The sequence below is a fragment of the Bubalus bubalis genome, chromosome 17 (genome assembly GCF_019923935.1).
Source record: "Bubalus bubalis isolate 160015118507 breed Murrah chromosome 17, NDDB_SH_1, whole genome shotgun sequence".
Lineage (NCBI taxonomy): Eukaryota > Metazoa > Chordata > Mammalia > Artiodactyla > Bovidae > Bubalus > Bubalus bubalis.
In genome coordinates this window covers 61,726,118-61,749,192 of record NC_059173.1, presented here as the reverse complement: position 1 = coordinate 61,749,192, position 23,075 = coordinate 61,726,118, and the positions used below count along the sequence as shown (strand labels likewise).

Below are 23,075 nucleotides of genomic sequence, written 5' to 3'. Positions count from 1 at the left end.
ATCCCTGGGCTGGGAAGATCCTCCAGAGAAGGAAAAGGCTACCCACTCCAGTATTCTGGTCTGGAGAATTCCATGGACTGTATAGTCCGTGGGGTTCCAAAGAGTCAGACATGACTGAGCGACTTTCACTTTCACTGGTAGAAAAACATGCTGAAATGCCCAATGGGAAGCCAGGGCTGTTTCCATGGGTATGTGATTTGTATAGTGGTGAAGTCCCTGTGCTTAGAAGCAGCCTCAACTTGGTTTAATGCTCTGTTGTTGTCTTGAAATTCTTAATTTTAAAATGAAGAATCTTGCATTTTTATTTTGCACCAAGACCTGCAAATTATATACTGAGTCCTTACATGGAACAACACTGGTTCCAAATAGGAAAAGGAGTTCATCAAGGCTGTATATTGTCACCCTGTTTATTTAACTTATATGCAGAGTACATCATGAGAAATGCTGGACTGGAAGAAACACAAGCTGGAATCAAGATGCCAGAAGAAATATCAATAACCTCAGATATGCAGATGACACCACCCTTATGGCAGAAAGTGAAGAGGAACTCAAAAGCCTCTTGATGAAAAAGAGGAGAGTGAAAAAGTTGGCTTAAAGCTCAACATTCAGAAAACGAAGATCATGGCATCTGGTCCCATCACTTCATGGTAAATAGATGGGAAAACAGTGGAAACAGTGTCAGACTTTATTTTTTTGGGCTCCAAAATCACTGCAGATGGTGACTGCAGCCATGAAATTAAAAGACGCTTACTCCTTGGTTGGACTTCAAGGAGTCCATTCTACAGGAGATTAGTCCTGGGTGTTCATTGGAAGGACTGATGCTCAAGCTGAAACTACAATACTTTGGCCACGTCATGCGAAGAGTTGACTCATTGGAAAAGACTCTGATGCTGGGAGGAATTGGGGGCAGGAGGAGAAGGGGACAACAGAGAATGAGATGGCTGGATGGCATCACTGACTCGATGGACGTCAGTCTGAGTGAACTCCGGGAGTTGGTGATGGACAGGGAGGCCTGGTGTGCTGCAATTCATGGGGTCGCAAAGAGTCGGACAAGACTGAGCAACTGAACTGAACTGAACTGAACTGAATCTTAAAATGGAAAGGGCTCACAGAGGTCTGAGCAAATAACAATAAAAACTAAAACAAAACAGAAAAGAGCATTAATTTGTTTTGTTCACAGCTCTGCCACTTGCACTTATATCACTTGTTCAGTAAAAACTTGCTGAATGAACAGATGGAAATATTCCCATGAAGCCTCAAAACCAAGGAAAAAGAGAAAAATCTCAAATGTGACCAGAGAGAACAAAAGAACAGCATACTTCAAAAGAATAAGCATTTGATTGTTAGTAAATGTCTCTTTCCTGTTGGCTCAGATGGTAAAGATCTGCCCGCAGTGCAGGAGACCTGGGTTCAATCCCTGGGCTGGGAAAATCCCTGGAGAAGGATATGACTGCCCACTTCAGTATTCCTGCCTGGAGAATCCTGTGGACAGAGGATCCTGGCGAGCTACAGTCCTTGGGGGTCGCAAAGAGTCGTACACGAGTAAGTGATAATATTGATGGAAATTGAAACGTCTCTTCAACATCTGTGGATCCTGATGACACAAGCAATACCTTCAAAATTTTAAGGGAAAATGATTTTGTACCTTGTTCATTATGCAGCAAAATTATAATTTCCATTTAAAGAAAAAAAAATAAAAGCATTTTCAATACTTTCAAAAGGAAGACATTTTCTCCCATCTGAAAAAATTGCCTGAGGATACTCACCAGGAAAAAAACCCAAAACAAAACAAAACAAAACCCACAAAAAACCTTGAGAGGATGACACTGAATCCAGAGGCAGTACCAGCCAGAAGTTCAATGCAAAGTGGCTGCAGGATGGCAGTTCTATAGAGGCTCAGAAAGCAATGCCCATAATAGAACAGGAAGACAGCGGCTCTGTAAAGAGTGTCTTTAAGAAGCAAACTATTTCCAACCACAGCTGGTGTGATTAAGAACACAGAGCATCTTCATATCATGAAAGCATATTTCTCTTCAGTTGTCAAAAAAATAAATGGAAGACAGGAAGTTAAATGCTTTGTCCCATCAGTTCAGTTCAGTTCAGTCGCTCAGTCGTGTCTGACTCTTTGCGACCCCATGAATCACAGCATGCCAGGCCTCCCTGTCCATCACCAACTCCTGGAGTTCACTCAGACCCACGTCCATCGAGTCAGTGATGCCATCCAGCCATCTCATCCTCTGTCGTCCCCTTCTCCTCCTGCCCCCAATCCCTCCCAGCATCAGAGTCTTTTCCAATGAGTCAACTCTTTGCATGAGGTGGCCAAAGTACTGGAGTTTCAGCTTTAGCATCAGTCCTTCCAAAGAAATCCAGGGCTGATCTCCTTCAGAATGGACTGGTTGGATCTCCTTGCAGTCCAAGGGCCTCTCAAGAGTCTTCTCCAACACCACAGTTCAAAAGCATCAATTCTTCGGCACTCAGCCTTCTTCACAGTCCAACTCTCACATCCATACATGACCACAGGAAAAACCATAGCCTTGACTAGATGAACCTTTGTTGGCAAAGTAAGGTCTCTGCTTTTGAATATGCTATCTAGGTTGGTCATAACTTTCCTTCCAAGGAGTAAGCGTCTTTTAATTTCATGGCTCCCATACATAGTCCAAATACATACCAAAGCAACTTTTACTTCCCTTTTGGTTTGTAGAGCAATTTCTAGGTAGTTCTGCCTGGTCCCATCTTGGCTGGAAGATGAGGCTTTCTCATTATGTTACTGCCATTCCACAAAGTGTTAAACTCTCCAAAGGTTGATGAGCATTATTGCAACTGGATACTCATCGATGATGAGTGGAGAATCCTCCTTGATTCACAGCCTAAGTGAATTGATTTTGCTACTATTTGTTGAAAAGTTTTGTGTCTATAGTCATCAGGAATATTGATCTGTAGCTTTCTTTTCTTGTAGTGTCCTTGTCTGGCATTGGTATCAAGGTTTTGCTGGCCTCATAAAGTGAGTTTGGAAGTTTTCCCCACTTTTCAAATTTTTTGGAGGAGTTTGAGAAGAAATAGTGTTGATTCCTTAAATGTTTAGTAGAATTTCACCAGTGAAACCATCTGATCCTGAATTTTCCTTTGTTAGTAGGTTTTTGATTATTGATTGAAGCTCCTTACACAGTATTGATCTGTTCAAATTTCCTATTTCTTCATGTTTCATTCATGGTAAGTTGTATGTTTCTAGGAATTTATTCATTTCTTCTAGGTTATCCAGTTTCTTGGTATATAATTCTTCACATTCATCTGTGATGATCCCTCACAGTACTGTTGTATTGGTTGTGATGTCTCCTCTTCTGTTTCTGATTTTATCTATTTGAATCTGCCAAAGCTCACTCTCACAACATGCTCACCATGTTGTGAGCATGCAAGGCAGCTGGCCAGGGGTGGAGCATGTGTGGGTGAGGCGTGTGGCATGGGGCATGGTGTCTGAGGGCCACTTGGGGACATCTGAGGCGAGTTGTCCCCAGGGCCTTGTGAACGGGCTGTTCGAAGGAAATCTGAGACATGTGCAGTTGGATCTGCTTCCCTTTCATGCCCTCTGAGAGTCTCATCTGCCTCTCTCTCCATCATTCTCTACTGCCCCCAGTCTTGCCTCTGAGGATTCAGTACTCTGTTGGTGTGAGAGGGAAGTGGGCCTCTTTGGTAGCATCCTGCATAGCTGGAGAAGCCAGGTGCTCACTCACATGTTCCCTCCCCATGCACCATCCATCACCTCCCCCCATGGGAGGAGTCACAGCTGAGAAGGGCTCTCCTGGCCCTAGACTCTGCTGTCTCAGGAAGGGTTGTGTAGGTAAAGTCAGGCTGTTCCACTTACCCTCTCCCATGTGTCCAGACATGGATTTTTTTTTCTTCCCCTTCAGGGCTGTGCTAGAACTTCTCTGCTGAAAACTTGGACTTCCATGAGCACTCTGTCATCTGTGGATGGCATGGGGTCATCACTGTCTAAGACAGTGTTCCCCAGGGGCTCCCAGTCCATGGCTGAGAGTAGTTGGAGCTGGTTCATGGGCCACTTCAGGTCCAAGATCTGCAAGCCTATTACCCCATGCACAGAATGGGAGGCAGGCCAAGACTTTTCCTGGGTCTCTCGGCATGCGATGCGGAACCCCATGGCTCCCACAAAAGCACTTTTGTCTGTGGGTGAATGCCACATTGTCTTTGAGGGAGGCAGTATGAGCAGGGGATGTCTTATTTGGCCATCTTGCTGATGTCACTCCTAGTATGACTCATTTTGGAGAGCTCTGAAACTTAGGGGCTGTTCCAAGTTGTTTGGTACTTGGTTCTTCGGTGATTAGAGCAAGGGATTAGTATCCCTGAGTGTGAGAGCCATGTAAAGATGGTGTGGGCTCTAGGTTAGCTGGTTTTCATACGAAAGGTGAGCTTTGCAGGTCAGTTGTTTTCTATCTTAGGAATTAGCTAATCCTAAAAAGGGGCAGCTGGGGCTTCATTGGTGGATACGTGGTAAAGAATCTAGCTGCAATTCAGGAGAAGTGAGTTCAATCCCCAGGTCAGAAAGATCTCCTGGAGGGGGAAATGGCTACCCACTCCAGTATTCTTGCTTGGAGAATTCTATGGGCAGAGGAGCCTGGAGGGCTACAGTACATGGGGTCATGAAAGGGTTGGACATGACTTAGTGATTAAACAACAACAAAAGGGGCAGTAGGAGAAGAATAAAAATATATTTCTTTTATTTTACATAATTGGGTTCATCCTGTTTAGTAAACTGATGCATTCATATGGTGTCACTTGAGTAATGGGCCTGAGTTGCAGAGGAAAGATAGACTTTAATTTTTCCTTTTATAATTTTATAATTATTATCGTGTTCATGTATTCCTTTCTAAATTAACAAGTATCATTTCATGGAAAAGATAATCTTGCAAATGAAAAAAAAAGAGAACAAAGAAAAAGTTTGTAGAATCCATATTTTTGGGTTTCTCAATGCAAAAGACTTCATAAAAATTGCTACTGTCTGTCTTTGAGGAAAACTTTGCATCTGATCTTTTGATGCTATTAAGCATTGATCAAGATCTCAGAGTGGGAACAAGTCCCTTCCTTCCTTTCTCTCTTTCCCTCTCTCTCTCCTCCCTCCCTCCCTCCTTCCTTCCTTCCTTAAATTCTCTGCTGTTTTTCCCTTAAGCAGATTTTCAGTGACCTGAGTACCATTGGAAGTAGATCTAGCATAACTACAGTGATAGCTGAGGGTTGTCATCTTAAGGAGGACACATTTATTTGAATGTGAAAATGAGCACTATTAATTAATAATTATCCTGGGACAACAGGCATAAACTGGAATAGTTTTGGTTGAATGGGGACATCTGTTCACTCTAAGCAAAGCTCTTCTTCACTGAATTGCGCGTAGTTGAGGAATAAACGTCAAACTCCTCAGAAAGGCACACAGCCCAGTGTGATAGCCCCTAGGTAGGGCGTCCTCTTGGGTCACTCCATGCTTCCAGTGCCTACTTGGGCATCATGTAACTGCTCGTAGAGCCATCCCTGACCAGGTACCGGCCCCACTTGCAAGCTGTACTCAACCCAGTGCTTGCTTTGGGGCTGCCCATGCTCCTCCCTTCCTGGAATGACCTCTTTCTACCCAACAATGATGCCTTTTCCTACTTTGAGATTGTGTTGAGACTTCTCTGGTGGTCCAGTGTTAAGACTCCATGCTCCCAGTGCAGGGATCACAGGTTTGTTTTCTGTTCGGGGAACTAAGATCTCACATGTCATAGGGCTTGGCCTTAAAAAAAAAAAAAAATTTGTTAATTTCCTTCATAGAGGCCTTGGGTGCCCTCCTGTGTAACCCCATGCTACACTGTGCTTATTTTTTGTAACTTTTCATTTTGTTTTGGCAGTCACTTAACAGTGTTGTGATAGTTTCAGTTTCGGGTGAACAGCCCACATATACATGTATCTATTCTCCCCCACTCCCCTCCCATCCAGGCTGCCACATAAGTACAAGGTGCTTATTATTCCTATTCTTCTCTGCCACACTGTTTATACTCATCTATCTAATTCTTTGTCCCTCCACTAGCCTATGAGGTCCTCCAGGGCAACAGGTGACTTTGTCTGCTTCTGACACACTATTAGGCTCTTAAATATTTGTTGAATGAATGAGTGAATAATACACCTCAGATACACTTTCTTAAAAGCACAGAGAGTCTTTAAAAGGCAGCATGAGTTATTCTTGCCCAGAAAGCCATGGGTGTATCCACCTAGAACATCCTTTCTACTTTTCTTTAGATCTTAACAATGTCATTAACATAAAACATGCTAATCAGATTAAATAATTATTTGGGGAGGATGAGTATTGGAAACACTGATATTTGAGACCTAGTTTTCAAGATCAGTTCTTTCCTGGTTTCATTTTTTTTCTGAAACCCCTTCAAATGCAGGGTGACTCAGGGCTCAGGTTTTGAGTTTTAATTATTGTGCTTTTTTCCAGACATCTAGCAGTTTGAGTTGCAATTTGCTAGCCAGAAGCTGAGCTAGTTATACATATATATATATATATATATATGGGCATTTCCTGGATTTAAAAGGATTAATGATTCTATAATTGTGGAAGATATCTAGATAAGAAAGGAATTATTGTAAGAAGTATAGAAGTAAGCGCCTTCAGTTTAGAGTAGGGTGAATATTGCCATATTTCCCAGCCTCTGATTTTGTAACTCAAAGGGAACTTAAAATTCTGATCTGTTCGAGTATGTTGTCGCTAGAAAGAGAAATAACTTAAATATCCATCAGTAAATTGCTAGCTAACTAACTTTCAGTAAATCCACACAGTGGAATATTATGCAGTCACTTAAATTAATAAACTATATCTTTAAATGCTGGACTGGAAATAGGTATAAAATGTATTAAATGGAAAAATGTAGATGATATGTAAAGTATGACATGCTTTTTGTTAAAAATATATAAATGTGACAAGATATAAACATTCAAACTTGTTATTTTTTAAGCTTTTCATTTTTAGAGAACTGTAGAGTCTCGTGCAGTTGTGAAAAATAGCGACCTCCTACATCCTTCCTCCGTCTCCCCGGATGGTAACAGGCTGTATAACTACAGCACAATGTTGAAACCATGACACTGACATCAATCCGGTATATTGACCTTATTCAGAGCAAACGAACCTTAAAATTTTATTTATTTCTTTGTTTTTGGCTGTGCTGGGTCTCCGTGGCTGTGCCTGGGCCTCCTCTGGTTTCAGCGAGTGGGGGCTGCTCTTCCTTGCGACACATATGCTTCTCATCACAGTGGCTTCTCTTGTGGAGCTCTCTTACTGTGGGCTTCAGCAGTCATGGTGCACAGGCTTGGTTGCCCCTAGGCATGTGGAATCTTCCCAGACCAGGGATGGAACTTGTGTCCCCTGCATTGGCAGGCGGATTCTTAATCACTGGACCACCAGGAAAGTCGCCAAAGTATTTCAAATTAATTTCTGTTTTAATGAAAATGACTCATGTACATTTAAAAGATTAGTACTAAAAACTTACTACTCAAGTATCAATATGAAAAGACTTAGGTTCTAGTTATCTATCGATGTACAACAAAGTACTCCAATATGTAAATGGTTAAACCAACTGTGATTTTATTGTCTCATGATTTGCAGATGAGGAATTGAAGCAGGGCTTGTCTGGGTGAGTCTTCAGTTACATGTGGTATTGGCTGGTGGTGATCAGCCTGTGTCTGGTCCGGTCTGGCTGTTTGAAGACTGTCTTGTTCAGATGTTTGGTGTCTTGGTGGAGTGACTAGAAGGTTGGGCTTGGCTGGTTATTTCTCTCTCAATGCTGTCTCAGGGCCTCTCTGTGTGGTCTCTTGAGGGAGGTGTTGGTCTTTTTCCATGTTGGTTCAGGGATTCATGAGCCCACACTGGAAACTTCTAATCTTAAAAGCCAGGACTGGAAATGGTAGCGTGTCAGGCCTATTACTGGGAAGCAGTTACAGGCCAGTCCGAATTCATTTGTGGGGAGGCAAAATATATCCCAGGCCTCCGTGGGAAGAATTTCAATGACTTTGTGATGATCTTTAATACACCACAGCTAATAAAAAAGACCCTGCCCCTCCTTTTCCTTTCTTGGGACCTACTCCCCAGTTGTTGTTCAGTCGCTGAGTCCTGCCTGGCTCTTTGTGACCCCATGGACTGCAGCACACCAGGCTTCCCTGTCTTTCACTGTCTTCTGGAGTTTGCTCAAACTCATGTCCATTGAGTCAGTGATGCCATCCAGCCATCTCATCCTCTGTTGTCGCCTTCTCCTCCTGCCTTCAATCTTTCCTGGCATCAAGGTCTTTTCCAACAAGTCAGCTCTTCACATCAGGTGGCCGAGGTATTGGAGCTTCAGCTTCAGCATCAGTCCTCCCAATGAATATTCAGAGTTGATTTCCTTTAGGATGGGCTGGTTTCATCCCCTTGCTGTCAAGGAACTCTCAACAGTCTTCTCCAGCACCATAGTTCGCAACCACTTTCAACTTTTTAACAGTTTTTTACTAGTATTTAACTCCATATTTTTGAACAATGGTTACATGGCATTTCCATGGATTTGTCAAATTTATGCATTACTTTTTAGCTTCTTTTCAGAGTAAATGAGATCTTACCTCAGTCAATCCCACTGCCCCTTCTGTCTTACACACACACACACACATGCAATTTTCCTTCTCTAATTACCCCAATGGAGTAAAGTTGTAATTTGGACAATATTAGATCATCTACTAATTTTGTCTTTTTTTCTCTGAAGACAAGACCCCCTTTCCAGAACTTTCTGTCCTCCTGCTCCCATCTGGACTGATTGCTGTAGGCCAGCTGCTGCTCAGCTGTCACCCTGGGATTTCTCTTCACTCTTATTCTGGGAAGTCTCTTTGCCTCTCTCCTGTGTTGGAGCCTCTGTTTTTTCTGAATCTCACATTTTCTCTTATTTTGGTTAACCCTCTTGTTTTACTAGAGTCAGTCTCTTTGTCCACCAAACTCTCTCAGGTCTGTCTTTTCTTTTTGGTATTAATAGAAGTCATTTTTCTTACTGGGGATGGAGAATGTTTGGATGACCTTCTGAAGCATGGGAAACAAAGCTCTCTCTTTCCTTCCAGGAATGGGAGATCTGGAAATAGTGCTTCTGGAGAAAACACTTCCTACTCCTGAACAGAAGAAATGGATGCTATGGCATCCAGGTTTACCAAATGGTCACAGCTCTAGCTGTTAGTCATTAATAGCCACTATGTTAGGAAAAGAGTAAATAGGCAACAGAAGAAGAAGGTTTAATTGGAAGGTTTAATTGGAAGAGGTTAGTTTAATTGGAAGAGGCTGAGGAAGGGAGAAGGTTTAATTGGAAGAGGCTGAGGAAGGGAGAAGTGGTGTATACAGGGGTGTGGAGGTGAACACAGGGCTTGGAGGGAGGCGTCACTGCCAGGGAAGTTCAAGGTTACGCCAGCAATGTTGCCCATCTTTACTGGGAATTTCGTTTTGCCGGCCTTAAGTGTCCTGCCCATAAATGATACATCCGCTGTGGTGTGGAAGCAATGCCTACCTGTTTCTGCTCTCCTTGACTCTACAGCACATAGAGGAAGCTACTCTCTTATTGGTACTCTATGTCTGCCTCCAGGACAACTAAAGATTAAGAAGATCCTTGGACACTTGATGAGGAGATTTGTGAGTTGGACTCAGCATGCTTGAGCATCTCAGTTTGGAACATTAGAAACAGACACTTGTGCTGTATGTACAGAGTACAGTAAAGCCGGAATCAATCTAAGGTGACTATAAGATAAGTTTAACTTCTCTGTTTCTATACTTGACTTCTTCCTCTGCACCTACTTAAATTTCTGGTGATTGTAGAAAGTCATTTTTTAAATCTCATGATTAACAGGTAATTTAGCTTATTTCAGTTTAATAGGTTCATTTGTGTGGGTGTCTATATACTCATATTTAAGCAATTAAAAATTCCAACTTCCTACCAGGGTTGTTGGGGCTTCCCAGGTGGCACTGGTGGTAAAGTACCTGCCTGACAATGCAGGAGATGCAAGAGACTCAGGTTCAATCTCTGGGTCTGGAAGATCCCCTGGAGGAGGGCATGGCAAGCCACTCTAGTAGTCTTTCCTGGAGAATCCCCTGGACAGCAGAGCCTGGCAGACTACAGTCCATAGCATTGCAAAGAGTCAGACATGACTGAAGTGACCTAGCATGCACGCAGCAGAGTTGTTTCTCTTCTGAAGAGTTTCCTTTCTTCCTCCTTATGCCCAAGTTGGTGTCTGGGTGCAAAAGGGAGCTTATGTAATATCTGTGGCTCACCGGTCAAGATACACCATCCCCTCTGCAGGGAGTGACCTGTTCTTGCTGTATCCACTGCTGAAATGTCCAGCCTTGTCCTCTCCAGGCTCTCTGACCTCCCCTGTCTCCCTGTGGACCTCAGTGTCATCGCAGCTCTCTCTGATGACCCAAAGGCAAGCTCCCTGGACTTGACTCTTGGTAAGCTTCCGTGACCTTCTCTGGGAGCAATGGGAACTTCTATATCCTTCTACATGGGAGACTTGAGGATAGTTAGCACAATCCTCTCTCTCTAGTCACTCATACTTATTTGTCTTTAGCTGCAGACAACCACGTTGGTTTAGGTCAGCCGAGGTGGTCTGCTCATGTGTTTTAAATAGTAACTGTAGTGTACAGGGCCTTTTCCTACAAAGGGCGCGATTCACCATCCCGAGCCTTCTGTCTTGTCTTTCTTTGCCTGATTTCTGCCTCCACAATCAACCAGCACCTCAACTGGCTAAATCTTAGGAGTGTAGGTAGGAGTCATGAAACCCGAAAGAATCCAGGTGGAATGTGCATAGTGTTCCCCACGAGGCTTTCCCACTGCTCATCAGAAGAGCATGTGTTCTTTCCATTCTGGTGGATTCTGGCGGATACTTCTCTCATCATGTCTTCCGCTGTGGATTTTTGTTCTAGATGGTACCTGCCATCCCATTCCCTCAGGTGATTAAGTGATGGATGAACCTTCAGAGAAAAAAAAATTCTGGAATATTGAAAAGGAAAATGTTCGGGGAAGCATTGACAATTATTTTTCTTATTGTTCAGTCACTAAGTTGTGTCTGACTCTTTGCGACCCCATGAACTGATTTCTCTTATTACCTCTTTTATTTGATTTAAAAATTATTTACTTTTGGCTGTGCCACCAGTATGTGGGATCCTAGTTCCCTGACCAGGGACTGAATCTGTACCCTTTGCAGTGGAAGCATGAAGTCTAAACACATTGGACCACCAGGGAAGTCCGTTTCATTACCTCCTTTAAACCCACTCTGTAGGTTCAGTCTTATACCTGTTCTGTTGAATTCTTGGGCCAAGTTCATAATTTTTTGGGTCACTCATCAATAGTTATAAAGCTTTTGTTCACAAGAACAGTCTAATATCAAATTAAAAACATGCAGGCTGATGTAATAATCAAAACCCTGTACTCTTATGTAATTTTCATTATATACATTTTAACTAAAAAGTTGTCATCCCAGAATGACCTTCTCTGACCATCCTTTATTAAAAAGTAGCCTCCTAGTCATTTTTATTGTTACCTTGATTTAATTCATTTAACATATTCATACTGGGGGTTCCTCTGTGCCATTCAGAATTATTCTAGTGTGCCTGTGTGCTCAGTCAGTACGTCGTGTCTGACTCTTTGAGACTGCAGGGACTGTAACCTGCCAGGCACCTCTGTCCATGAGATTCTCCAGGCAAGAATACTGGAGTGGGTTGTCATTTCCTCCTCCAGGGAAATCTTCCCAACACAGGGATTGAACCCTTGTCTCCTGCATTGGCAGGCAGATTCTCTACCACTGAGCCACCTGGGAAGGCCAGAATTATTCCCCAGGCACTGGGAATAATATTACAATAAACAAGATAGACCAGATCCTTTATAGAGTGGAAGGGAGCCGACAGTAGACCAACTTAAATGAGCATGAAAAATGTCATGTAACCATGTGTGCTATGCAGAGAATTAAAACAGAGTGAAATGATAGACTGAATGGGTGACTCATTTACATTATGTGGTCAGGAGAGGTCCCTCAGAGGAAGTGACCTTTAAGCTGAAATCAGAATGACAACCTTTTACGTGTTGCACACTGTCTGATCCACAGAGTCAAGAGCTTGTAAGATCATGTCATATAGTATAAATTTCAGATGAGAGTATTCAGCTGTGACCACACAGCGTTCCCTGGAGTATTGGGACAACCTGGTGGAATGATGAGTGATCCCCAGCATGGTCAGAAGTTACGCCATTATTTTGCCTGAATTAATTTATGGTTCAGTAGAATACAAAGTTCCCATGACCTTGCTGCTTTTTGATTGAAAGAGACTCTGGGATGTTGGACTGATGGCAAGTGTGTGGTTGCACCAAGTAACCAAGCCCAAAGAATTGTGCAATTTACAGCATAATGCAATTGCCGGATACCTGAAAATGATGTGGAATGCGAGACATGGAGGGTCCATGGTGGAGGAAGTACAACTCAGGCTCCTTCTGCCTGATGAATTTTGGAAATGGAGCCCTCAGTGAAGAGGGAGGAGTTAGAAAACGGTCTAGCATGTTATAGATTCTCTACGGATACACAGAGGAAGGGCAAGGAAACATGTTGGACCACTTCAGGGCTTTATCTCCACCAGCCACCCTTGACTAATAGATTTGGAAGACTGAGAAAGACTCTTTAGCATAGAATGGCTATGAGAGTAGGAGATGTTTGTAAAATAAAGGCTTTAAGGCATAGTTATGTGGATAGTATTATTATCCAGCTTTATGAAAATTTATTTTCCCTGATAAATTCTCCAAGGAAGCATATCATGGAATGGTTTTGATTTATCTTGAGTATTTGTTACATCACTATGATGATTAACTTTATGTGCTATTTTTATTTTTACTTGATTTGGACTAGGGATGCTCAGATAGTTGGTAAGATGTTATTTCTTGTTTAAAAAAATGTTTATTTTCTTTATTTGGCTTTGCTTGGTCTTTGTTGCAGCATGCGAGACCTTCAGCTGTAGTGTGTGGGATCTACTTCTCTGACCAAGGATTGAATCTAGTCTGCATTGGGAGTGTGAAGTCTTAGCCACTGAACCACTAGGGACATTCCTAAAATGTTACTTGTGGGTGTGTCTGTAAGAGTGTCTCTGGGAGAGGGGGACTGGCATTTGATAGACTGAATAAGATTTCTCTCAACAATGCAAGAGAGCATCATCCAACCATGCAAGCTAATTCCTGTAATAAATCTCTTATGTCTTATGTTTAGTCATGTCTACTAAGTCATGTCTGACTCTTTGTGACCCAGTGGACTGTAGCCTACCAGGCTTCTCTGCCCATGAGATTTCCCAGGCAAGAAAACTGGAATGGGTTGCCTTTTTCTTCTCTAGGAGATCTCCCTGACCCAGGGGTTCAAACCTGTGTCTCTCCTGCTTTACAGGTGGATCCTTTACCACTGAGCCATCTGGGAAGCCCAAAGCTCTTATATGTAGCTAAATATGTATATTATGTTGGTTCTCTTTCTCTGAAGAACCTTGACTAATACAACTGGTAAACCGAAGAAACTTTAACACTATCACCGCCAAAAATTAGATAAACTTTCTTTTTCTACGTATGCTGTTTACAGATTAATACACATTCATTATAGGAAAGTCATACGGTTATATTTCCCTGGCATCTCTGGACAGCCTTGAGTGTGGATGGAAACCTCCAGCTCTACCTGTAGGTCTATCTTCCCTGAGTCCCTCCAGTGAGGAGTTGAAGAGTTCATTCAGATTTTATTTGTGTGCGTATCTTTCCAGGAAATTCCTGAGGGTATGATTTTGAAAGGACACTCTTATACCTATAGTAGAAACAGGCCTGTCCTTATCGTTAATATAGACAGAGGACATTCATGAGTAGAAATAGGAAATCACATGCCTAAAGAAACAGAGGTTCGTGACACTGTACAGGAGGTAGTGATCAAGACCATCCCCAAGAAAAACAAATGCAAAAAGATAAAATGGTTGTCTGAGGAGGCCTTACTAATAGCTGAGAAAAGAAGAGAAGCTAAAGGCAAAGGAGAAAAGGAAAGATAGAAGCATCTGAATGCAGAGTTCCAAAGAATAGCAAGGAGAGATAAGAAAGCCTTCCTCAGTGATCAATGCAAAGAAATAGAGGAAAACAATAGAATGGGAAAGACTAGAGATCTCTACAAGAAAATTAAAGATACCAAGGGAACATTTCATGCAAAGATGGGCACAATAAAGGGCAGAAATGGTATGGACCTAACAGAAGCAGAAGATACTAAGAAGAGGTGGCAAGAATACACAGAAGAACTGTACAAAAAAGATCTTCATGACCCAGATAATCACAAAGGTATGATCACTCACCTAGAGCCAGACATCCTGGAATGTGAAGTCAAGTGGGCCTTCGGAAGCATCACTACAAACAAAGCTAGTGGAGGTGATGGAATTCCAGTTGAGCTATTTCAAATCCTAAAAGTTGATGCTGTGAAAGTGCTGCACTCAATGTGCCAGCAAATTTGGAAAACTCAGCAGTGGCCACAGGACTGGAAAAGGTCAGTTTTTATTCCAGTCCCAACGAAAGGCAATGCTAAAGAATGTTCCAACTACTGCACAATTGCTCTCATTTCACATGCTAGCAAAGTAATGCTCAAAATTGTAAAAGCCAGGCTTCAACAGTATGTGAACTGTGAACTTGAAAATGTTCAAGCTGGATTTAGAAAAGGCAGAGGAACCAGAGATCAAACTGCCAATATCCACTGGATCATTGAGAAAGCAAGAGAGTTTCAGAAAAACATTTACTTCTGCTTTATTGACTACGCCAAAGCCTTTGACCGTGTGGATCGCAATAAACTGTGGAAAATTCTTCACAAGATGGGAATACCAGATCACCTCACCTGCCTCCTGAAAAGTCTGTATTCAGGTCAAAAAGCAACAGTTAAAACCAGACATGGAACAACAGACTGGTTCCAAATCGGGAAAGGAGTACGTCAAGGCTGTGTATTGTCATCCTGCTTATTTAACTTATAGGGAGAGTACAGCGTGTGAAATGCCAGTCTGGATGAAGCACAAGCTGGAATCAAGGTAACTGGGAGAAACATCAATAACCTCAGATTTGCAGATGATACCACCCTTATGTCAGAAATCAAAGAACTAAAGAGCCTCTTGATGAAAGTGAAAGAGGAGAGTAAAAAGTTTGCTTAAAATTCAACATTCAGGAAACTAAGATCATGACATCTGGTCCCATCACTTCATGGCAAATAGATGGAGAAACAATGGAAACAGTGAGAAATTTTATTTTTTGGGGCTCCAAAATCACTACAGATGGTGACCTCAGCCATGAAATTAAAAGATGCTTGCTCCTTGGAAGCAAAGCTATGACCAACCTAGACAGCATATTAAAAAGCAGAGACATTACTTTGCCAACAATGGTCCATCTAGTCAAAGCTATGGTTTTTCCAATAGTTATGTATGGATGTGAGAGTTGGACTAAAGAACTGAGCACTGAAGAATTGATGCTTTTGAACTGTGGTGTTGAAGAAGACTCTTGAGAGTCCCTTGGACTTCAAGGAGATCCAACCAGTCCTTCCTAAAGGAGATGAGTCCTGAGTGTTCACTGGGAGGACTGATGTTGAAGCTGAAGCTACAATACTTTGGCCACCTGATGTGAAGAACTAACTCATTTGAAAAGACCTTGATGCTGGGAAAGATTGAAGGTGGGAGGAGAAGGGGACAACAGAGGATGAGATGGTTTGATGGCATCACCAGTTCAATGGACATGAGTTTGAGTAAGCTCTGGGAGTTGGTGATGGACAGGGAAGCCTGGCATGCTGCATTCCATGGAGGTGTAAAAAGTTGGACATGACTGAGCAATTGAACTGAACTGAACTGAAAGAAACAGATGTTGTTGATTACTCACCTTGATTTCTCAAAAATCCCATGGACAGAGGAGCCTGGTAGGCTGCAGTCCATGGGGTCACTAAGAGTCGGGCACGACTGAGTGACTTCACTTTCACTTTTCACTTTGATGCACTGGAGAAGGAAATGGCAACCCACTCCAGTGTTCCTGCCTGGAGAATCCCAGGGACGGCGGAACCTGTTGGTTTGCCATCTATGGGGTCACACAGAGTCGGACACGACTGAAGCGACTTAGCAGCAATAGCAGCAGTGAAGAAGAATACTTCTTTCCCAAGGCTGCCATTTGCATTTTCTTTTGTCTTGTATGGGAGCTTGATCCATAAATTATTTTCTTCTTCTTTTTTTCATTCATGCATGATCTGTTCCTATCACTGACCTAATTCTACTGTCTTAAAATTGCTGAGGTTGTTTTTCTCTTTCTTTTTAAAAAAATATTTATGTTTTTGGCTGCACTGGGTCCTAGTTGTCTTAGTTGAGGCATGCAGGATCTTTAGTTGCAGCGTGTGAACTCTTAGTTAAAGTATGTGGGATCTAGTTCCCTGATCAGGGATTGAGTCCCAATCCCCTGCATTGGGAGTGTGGAGTCTTAGCCAGTGGACCGCCAGGGAAGTCCCTGGTTGTCTTTCTCTTGAAGAGATAAAAACCTTTCCTTTGACCTTGCCTTCCTCACCTTGTCATCTTGGCTCGTGGGCAAACCCTTTGAAAGAGTGAACTGTGCTTGTGGCCGGCACTTCCCAACCAACAACTGACTAATGTTGCTTGCCTTCTCATTGATTTCTAGCTTCATACAGTTCTAGCTTCATACACAAAAGACCTACACCTTCATTTGGCAGCCACTTGGGAGAGACATGTCCTCCTAAGAGAAATTGCAGCTGAATTCTTATATGAGGAATGTTTGGATATACAGAAAAACTTAACTGCCATACTCCAAGGAGCCTGTAATGGAGGTCCTAGAGTGGTTAAGTGGGTCTTCAAAGCCAATAGGACTGTGGCTGAGGAAGTTTGGATTGCTAGTTAGCAGAGAGCTCTCATGTATACTCCGATGCCTCAGAGAAAAATCAAAAGTGGTTTCAAATACCAGTTATCATTTAGTATGCTAAAGAATCTGACATGTTCAGTGTCTTGTAATTTGCCATTTAAGTTCAGCAGTGAGATAGAAATGTGTGCTGTCTTTGGTCAGATTCTTCTAGAAGACCTCAAGGCAGGTGTCTGGGTGTCCGTGGTTTGTTAAGGCACAGTCCCACAGCAGAAACCAGTGAGGGAAAGGGAAGATGCTGCCTCATCTTTATTAAGGTGATGTTTCAGGTGAGGCTGCAGACTCAGCCTGTTCTCTGGGGGTGCTTGCTGTTTACCACCCACCCAGAGACACAAGAGCTGGGCTTTTACACTCCCACACTGGCCAGTCCTTGGCTATAGGTCATGGTGGCAATGGAAGAGGGTGTAAAATCCCCAGGCTCCTCCTCTTCTCCTTTCATGCTAGAAGGCTCCAGTGTCCAAGGGCAGGCCGCTGACAGGTGCAGGCGCAGAGAGTAGCAAAAACACCGAAACTGGAGATGGGTGAACAGAGCTAGTACAAAGGATCCAAGAGGATCTGGTCAGGTGTCCAACTGTCTGCTACAGAGACGTAATGGCAGGGTCCCCCAGTGTGATGGCACCCACATAAAGAGGAACAATTGCAAGGCACTGAGAGCCCTGAAATCTTTCATAATGGATCACCCAGGACTGGCGGGCCATTCTGGATATAGTTTGGCAGGATGTATGAATTGACTGCAATCCTGCTCCTCTTTAATTTTCCTAGAGAAATCACACATATCTCTGTGGCTGCTGCTGCTGGGATGGAGCTAAGTCACTTCAGTCGTGTCCGACTCTGTGCGACCCCATAGACGGCAGCCCACCAGGCTCCCCTGCCCCTGGGGTTCTCCAGGCAAGAACATTGGAGTGGGTTGCCATTTCCTTCTCCAGTGCATGAAAGTGAAAAGTGAAAGTGAATTTGCTCAGTCGTGTCCAACTCTTCGCAACCCCATGGACTGCAGCCCACCAGGCTCCTCTGTCCATGGGATTTTCCAAGCAAGAGTACTAGAGTGGGGTGCCATTGCCTTCTCCAATATCTCCATGGAGACTCATACAAAGATGTACAGTAAATGTACAGCTTGTTTGTGATAACAAAGGAACTGGATAAATTAAATGCAAGATATTGAAGAATAAGGCATTATATATATTATATTGCATACATATTATATATTAAAGTGAAGTCGCTCAGTTGTGTCCAACTCTTTGCGACCCCACGGACTGTAGCCCACCAGGCTCCTCCATCCATGGGATTTTCCAGGCAAGAATACTGGAGTGGGTTGCCATTTCCTTCTCCAGGGGATCTTCCTGACCCAGGGATCGAACTTATGTATATATAAAATGCCCCAGGTAGAGGAATTTCCTCTCTTTGCATACATGGATCATTCATTATTGTTTTGTTTGCACTGGCTTTAAATATATCCTATAGCTATTTTATTTTTTATAATTTGAAGAGGAAAAGTTACTTTTAAAGAAATGATAAAAATTGAGGAATTAACTGAGGGAAAAATGTGAAAAAGCAGCAGAAAATAGGAGGAGTGGGATATATCCTTATAAATGGAGAAATCTGCTTAAAGATGGAGTGGAGAAGTGGCTCAGCTATTCTCTCCTTTTCTAAGGTGATGTGGGTTTTCCTTTGAGATGTTACTGCCCGCACCCCCCGCTCCCCAACTCCAGTTCCAGGAGTTGGCCCATCTTGGCCTAAGCTGGTCCACAGACTTCTACCCCTCCATCACAGTCTTGATTGAGAACGAGTGATCCAGGCCAAACCCCACTGGGTTGCGTAAAATAGACAAAAGCCTGGACCTGGAAGATCAAATTTTCATTATGTGTGAATGTTTGCCCTGAAAGCTAAAAGGTACATATGTTCCCCTTGATCACGTTTAGCAGATTTTCTCATTTCAGGATATGTTAAAAATGCAAGAATTTAACTGTAGTTAGCCAGACTTGTTACACTCTGAGAGACATAGGTATAGTTCATGAAGAAATGTCTTATTCTGTAAAAACGCGTGTCGATGGAGGCAGATAGGCTATGCCTGGGGCCTGTGGTTTGGCCGATTGTGTGATCCCATGTGGTCTGGGCAGCATCTCTTGCCCTCTCCCATCTGGGACAAATCTGCCACATGACACCAAGTACACAATTGTCTCCACCGTCATGGAATCAGATTCAAGTAAAAGATGATCAGTTCCATGTACATAAATTAGGTAAGGGGACTGTGAATGAGGACCAAAAAGGAAAAATCTGTGGAATTCTCTATGTCCCCTTAGCAAGATTCCATGACTCTTCTGATTCTATCTAGGTTGGCATTGCTGTTCCTAATTTATTACCTCCCAGGAAGAAATAGAAAGTCAACTGAATAATGTCGATGCTAAAGTCTTGGGAAACTGTAAGATATTAGGATTTCTGACTTAATCAAATCAAGTGACCTTTGCTAGCTTGCTTCATAGGGAAAGCTGACTTTGTAGTTACAACTTCCAATATTTCTTCATTCCCTGATTCTAAGGACCGTGGCTTGTCTCCTTTCAGGTTTAGAAACGAAAAAGCAGGCATATCAGTGCTGACCAAATATAGGTTCTAGTTTGTTTTTGTGACTACTTATGGAAGAGAGTGACAGTAGCTTCTCGAGTGAAGGACTGTTAAAAACCCCTGAGGTTTTTCAGTGTGAAGACTCCATCGGAATTTTAGAAACATTCAACTGCATATGGTCGACTTGTGCCTTGACTTAACTCTGCTTGTTTGAAGTATGGAGAAAAGTCAGTAAATTCAGTATGGTGCTAGGTTATGTTTCAAACACAGGAATCAGAATTTCAGGCCTGGAAAGGTTTTGGAAGACTGACAGTGTCTTTTCTTCACTCTGCACATACATAGTGTTTAATACACTCTCGTGGACTGACAATACCATTGAAAATAGCAATAGAGGTAATAATGAAAGATTCACATTTGTGTTGGCTATTTCCTGGACTTAATCTCTAATTTGTTTTGCTCCCATAATAACTTAAGTTATGCTGGGTAGCTTTATTTTTGTATGGAGAATAACGTACATTTGCAGATATTTATTATTTTTACTTCTTTTTTTGGGGGGGGCTATGCCACTTGCCAGGTCTTAGGCCTCTGACCAGGGGACGGAACCTAGGCCCTTGGGTCCTTGGCAGTGAAAGTGAGGTGCCCTAAGCGCTGGACCACCATGGAATTCCCTTTACAGACCTTTAAAAAGCTTCTAATGTAGAGACAATGCTATATTGCTTCATGTTATGTAATTCTGTAGCAGTGACACGATTATACTCACCAAAATAAGGATTTCAGGGAATTCCCTGGCAGTACAGTGGTTAGGACTTGTGCTTTCACTGCTGGGGCCCAGGTTTAATCCCTTGTTTTGGGGAGAAAAGATCCTGCAAGCCATGTGGATAGTGAATTGTTTTTAAAGTTGTAAAAAGAAGAATTATAGAAGAGCCTTCACACTGTTCACTGATGTCACCAGCTGAAGTTTTCAAGAACTTGGACTGCTCTTGCCTTTGTGCCATTACTGTCCTTGATGCCGACAGCTACAGAGTCTCCACGAAGCACGTCAGCGCAGGTATTTATTTGCCTCCAATCTCACGTTCCTGGCAACGAGCACAAGGTAATGTGGTGGGTGTTTACTACATCTGTGTTGAGTGAAAAGCTAAATCAAGAGGGACAGGAGGAGGGGAGGAAAGGTGGAGCCCAGAGGGGCTTCAGGGCAGTGAATCTATCTTGAAAGATACCACAATGGTAGATAACTGTGACTCTCCATTTGTCAAAATCCATTGAATGTGCAACACAAAAGAGCGAACCCTACTGTAAACTATGGGCTTTAGTTAACAATATTTCAGTATTGGTTCATCATATATACCCCACTAACACAAGGAGTTGGAGAAGGCAATGGCAAGCCACTCCAGTACTCTTGCCTAGAAAATCTCATGGATGGAGGAGCCTGGTAGGCTTCAGTTCATGGGGTTGCTAAGAGTCGGACACGACTAAGTGATTTCACTTTCACTTTTCACTCATGCATTGGAGAAGGAAATGGTAACCCACTCCAGTGTTCTTGCCTGGAGAATCCAAGGGACGGGGGAGCCTGGTGGGCTGCCGTCTCTGGGGTCGCACAGAGTCGGACACGACTGAAGCGACTTAGCAGTAGTAGCAGCAACACAAGGAGTAGATAATAGCGGGGAGCTGTGTATGAGAAATCTGGGAGAAGTGGGCACAGGGAGCTCTCTGGATTTGCCAATCAATTTTTTGGGGGGAAGGTAAAACTAAAGCTACTCTAAAATACATGGTCTCTTAATTTAAAAACAGCAGTAAGAAAAGATAAATCAGCTGAGATGTTCTTAGAATATGTATATTGTAAGCAAGAGAAAACTAAATGTAAATAGTGAGGGACAAAGGTAAATATGCTAGTTTGCTTGCTTAAGCTATGGGAAAGCATCAGGGAAAACCAGAGCCAGGACTTAAAATGCTCTTTTTCATCTTTGTTACACTCTAGACTAACCTTCTTCAGAACACCCACACCAGCTGTGGCTAGCACCTTCTCATGTCACAACCTTCCAGGCTTGTGCTAGTGGGCTTTTTCTTACTTTGGCTGTTATTAGAAAACTCCCCATTGCTGGTTCGCCTACCTTGGAAATGTCAGCACCTTTAGACCACTACGGTGGTTGATAGGCTCCCGTTAGAGTACGGTGTTTCCAAGGCTGGAAAAAAGGAGGCATTTGGGATCCAATTGCAGTTATCCTGGCAAGAGATCAGGAGATAGTGGTGGCTTAGAAAAGGGAGGTGGAGAGAGAGAGTCAGTTTCTGGAGATAATTTGAGGATGGGGTTGGGTATAAGCGCTGAGAGAAAGAAACGGGACACGACTCTGTCGTGACAGCTCAGGGGATGGGGCTCTTTGAGCTGTGACGGTCTATCTTCGGTGCTGCGTGGCTGGGCTAAGGGACAACCAGATAGCTAGGAAGATATGATCTCTGGGTGTATCTGTGAGGGTGTTTCTGGAAGAGATCAGGGCTTGAATCAGGAGACTAACTAGAGCAGATCTGTTCTCGCCAGCGGGGACAGGCATCAGGGATCAGTAGAGCACCTGGAGGGAACAATAAGTAGGATGCAGAATGAGTTCCCTCTGTCTCTCCTTGGCGTGGGACATCCATCTTCTGCTCATGACACCAGTGCTCCTGGATCTCTGGCTTCTGGACACTGGGACTCATGCGAGCCATCCATGGTTCTCAGGGTTTTGGCCTCGGACTGGGAGTTCTACCATCAGCTCCTGTGTTTCAGGCCTTAGGATTTGGACTGAATTATGCTTTTGAATTTCCTGTTTCTTCAGTTTGTAGACAGCACAGCATGACATACATATCTCAGCGGCCACAGAATCTTCTCTTTATCTATCATTTATCTATTCTATTGGTTCTATTTCTCTGGAGAATTTTGAGTAATACACGAGCAGAGGAATAATATGGCAGCACAGGTTAGAAAGCTATCAGGAGCTTAGTTTTAGGTGTAGTGTATCTATTAAGCAGCTGTGTGTGCATGTGTGCTAAGTCGCTTCAGTCGTGTCCAGCTCTTTGCGACCCTATGGACTGTGTCCTGCCACATTCCCCCGCCCATGGGATTCAGCAGGCAAGAATACTAGAGTGGGTTGCCATGCCCTCCTCCAGGGGATCTTCCTGAGCTGGGTATCGAACCTGCATCTCCTGCATCTCTTGCATTGGCAGATGGGTTCTTTACCACTAGTGCCACCTGGGAAGCCCCTCCCTAGTTGAAAACGTCAAATAACCAGTTATATATACATGAGTCCAGGTATCCACTTGACATATTGTTTATTGACGATAGTTTTTTATTTTCTAGCTTCTTCTAGGATGCAAGCTCCATGAGAACAGGCACTTGGCCTGTTTTGTTCCCTGCTATATCCCTGGTCGCTAGAAGAACTCCTGGTACATAGTAGATGCTCAGTAAAATTTACAGGAAGGGTGAATGAAGGATTGAATGGGACTGTTAAGTGTTCAATACAACAAAGTTGGTTGAGAATACAATACAGTTAGGACTTATCTGTTTGAAAACCACTC

At 43.1% G+C, this 23,075-nt stretch overlaps 1 long non-coding RNA gene across 3 annotated transcripts; it reads left to right on the top strand.

The window, feature by feature from the left end:
- Positions 1–8,864: 8,864 nt before the first annotated feature.
- LOC123330007 lies at positions 8,865–22,992 on the top strand. 3 transcript variants are annotated; one of them, XR_006545685.2, is made up of 5 exons: positions 8,865–9,004; positions 9,627–9,774; positions 10,395–10,486; positions 20,482–20,622; positions 22,858–22,992. It is a non-coding gene; the product is annotated as an uncharacterized LOC123330007 (long non-coding RNA). The 3 variants fall into 3 exon arrangements; XR_006640120.1 differs by lacking the exon at positions 8,865–9,004 and having other exon boundaries at positions 9,353–9,774; positions 20,441–20,622; XR_006545683.2 differs by lacking the exon at positions 8,865–9,004 and having other exon boundaries at positions 9,359–9,774.
- The last annotated feature ends 83 nt before the right edge of the window (positions 22,993–23,075 follow it).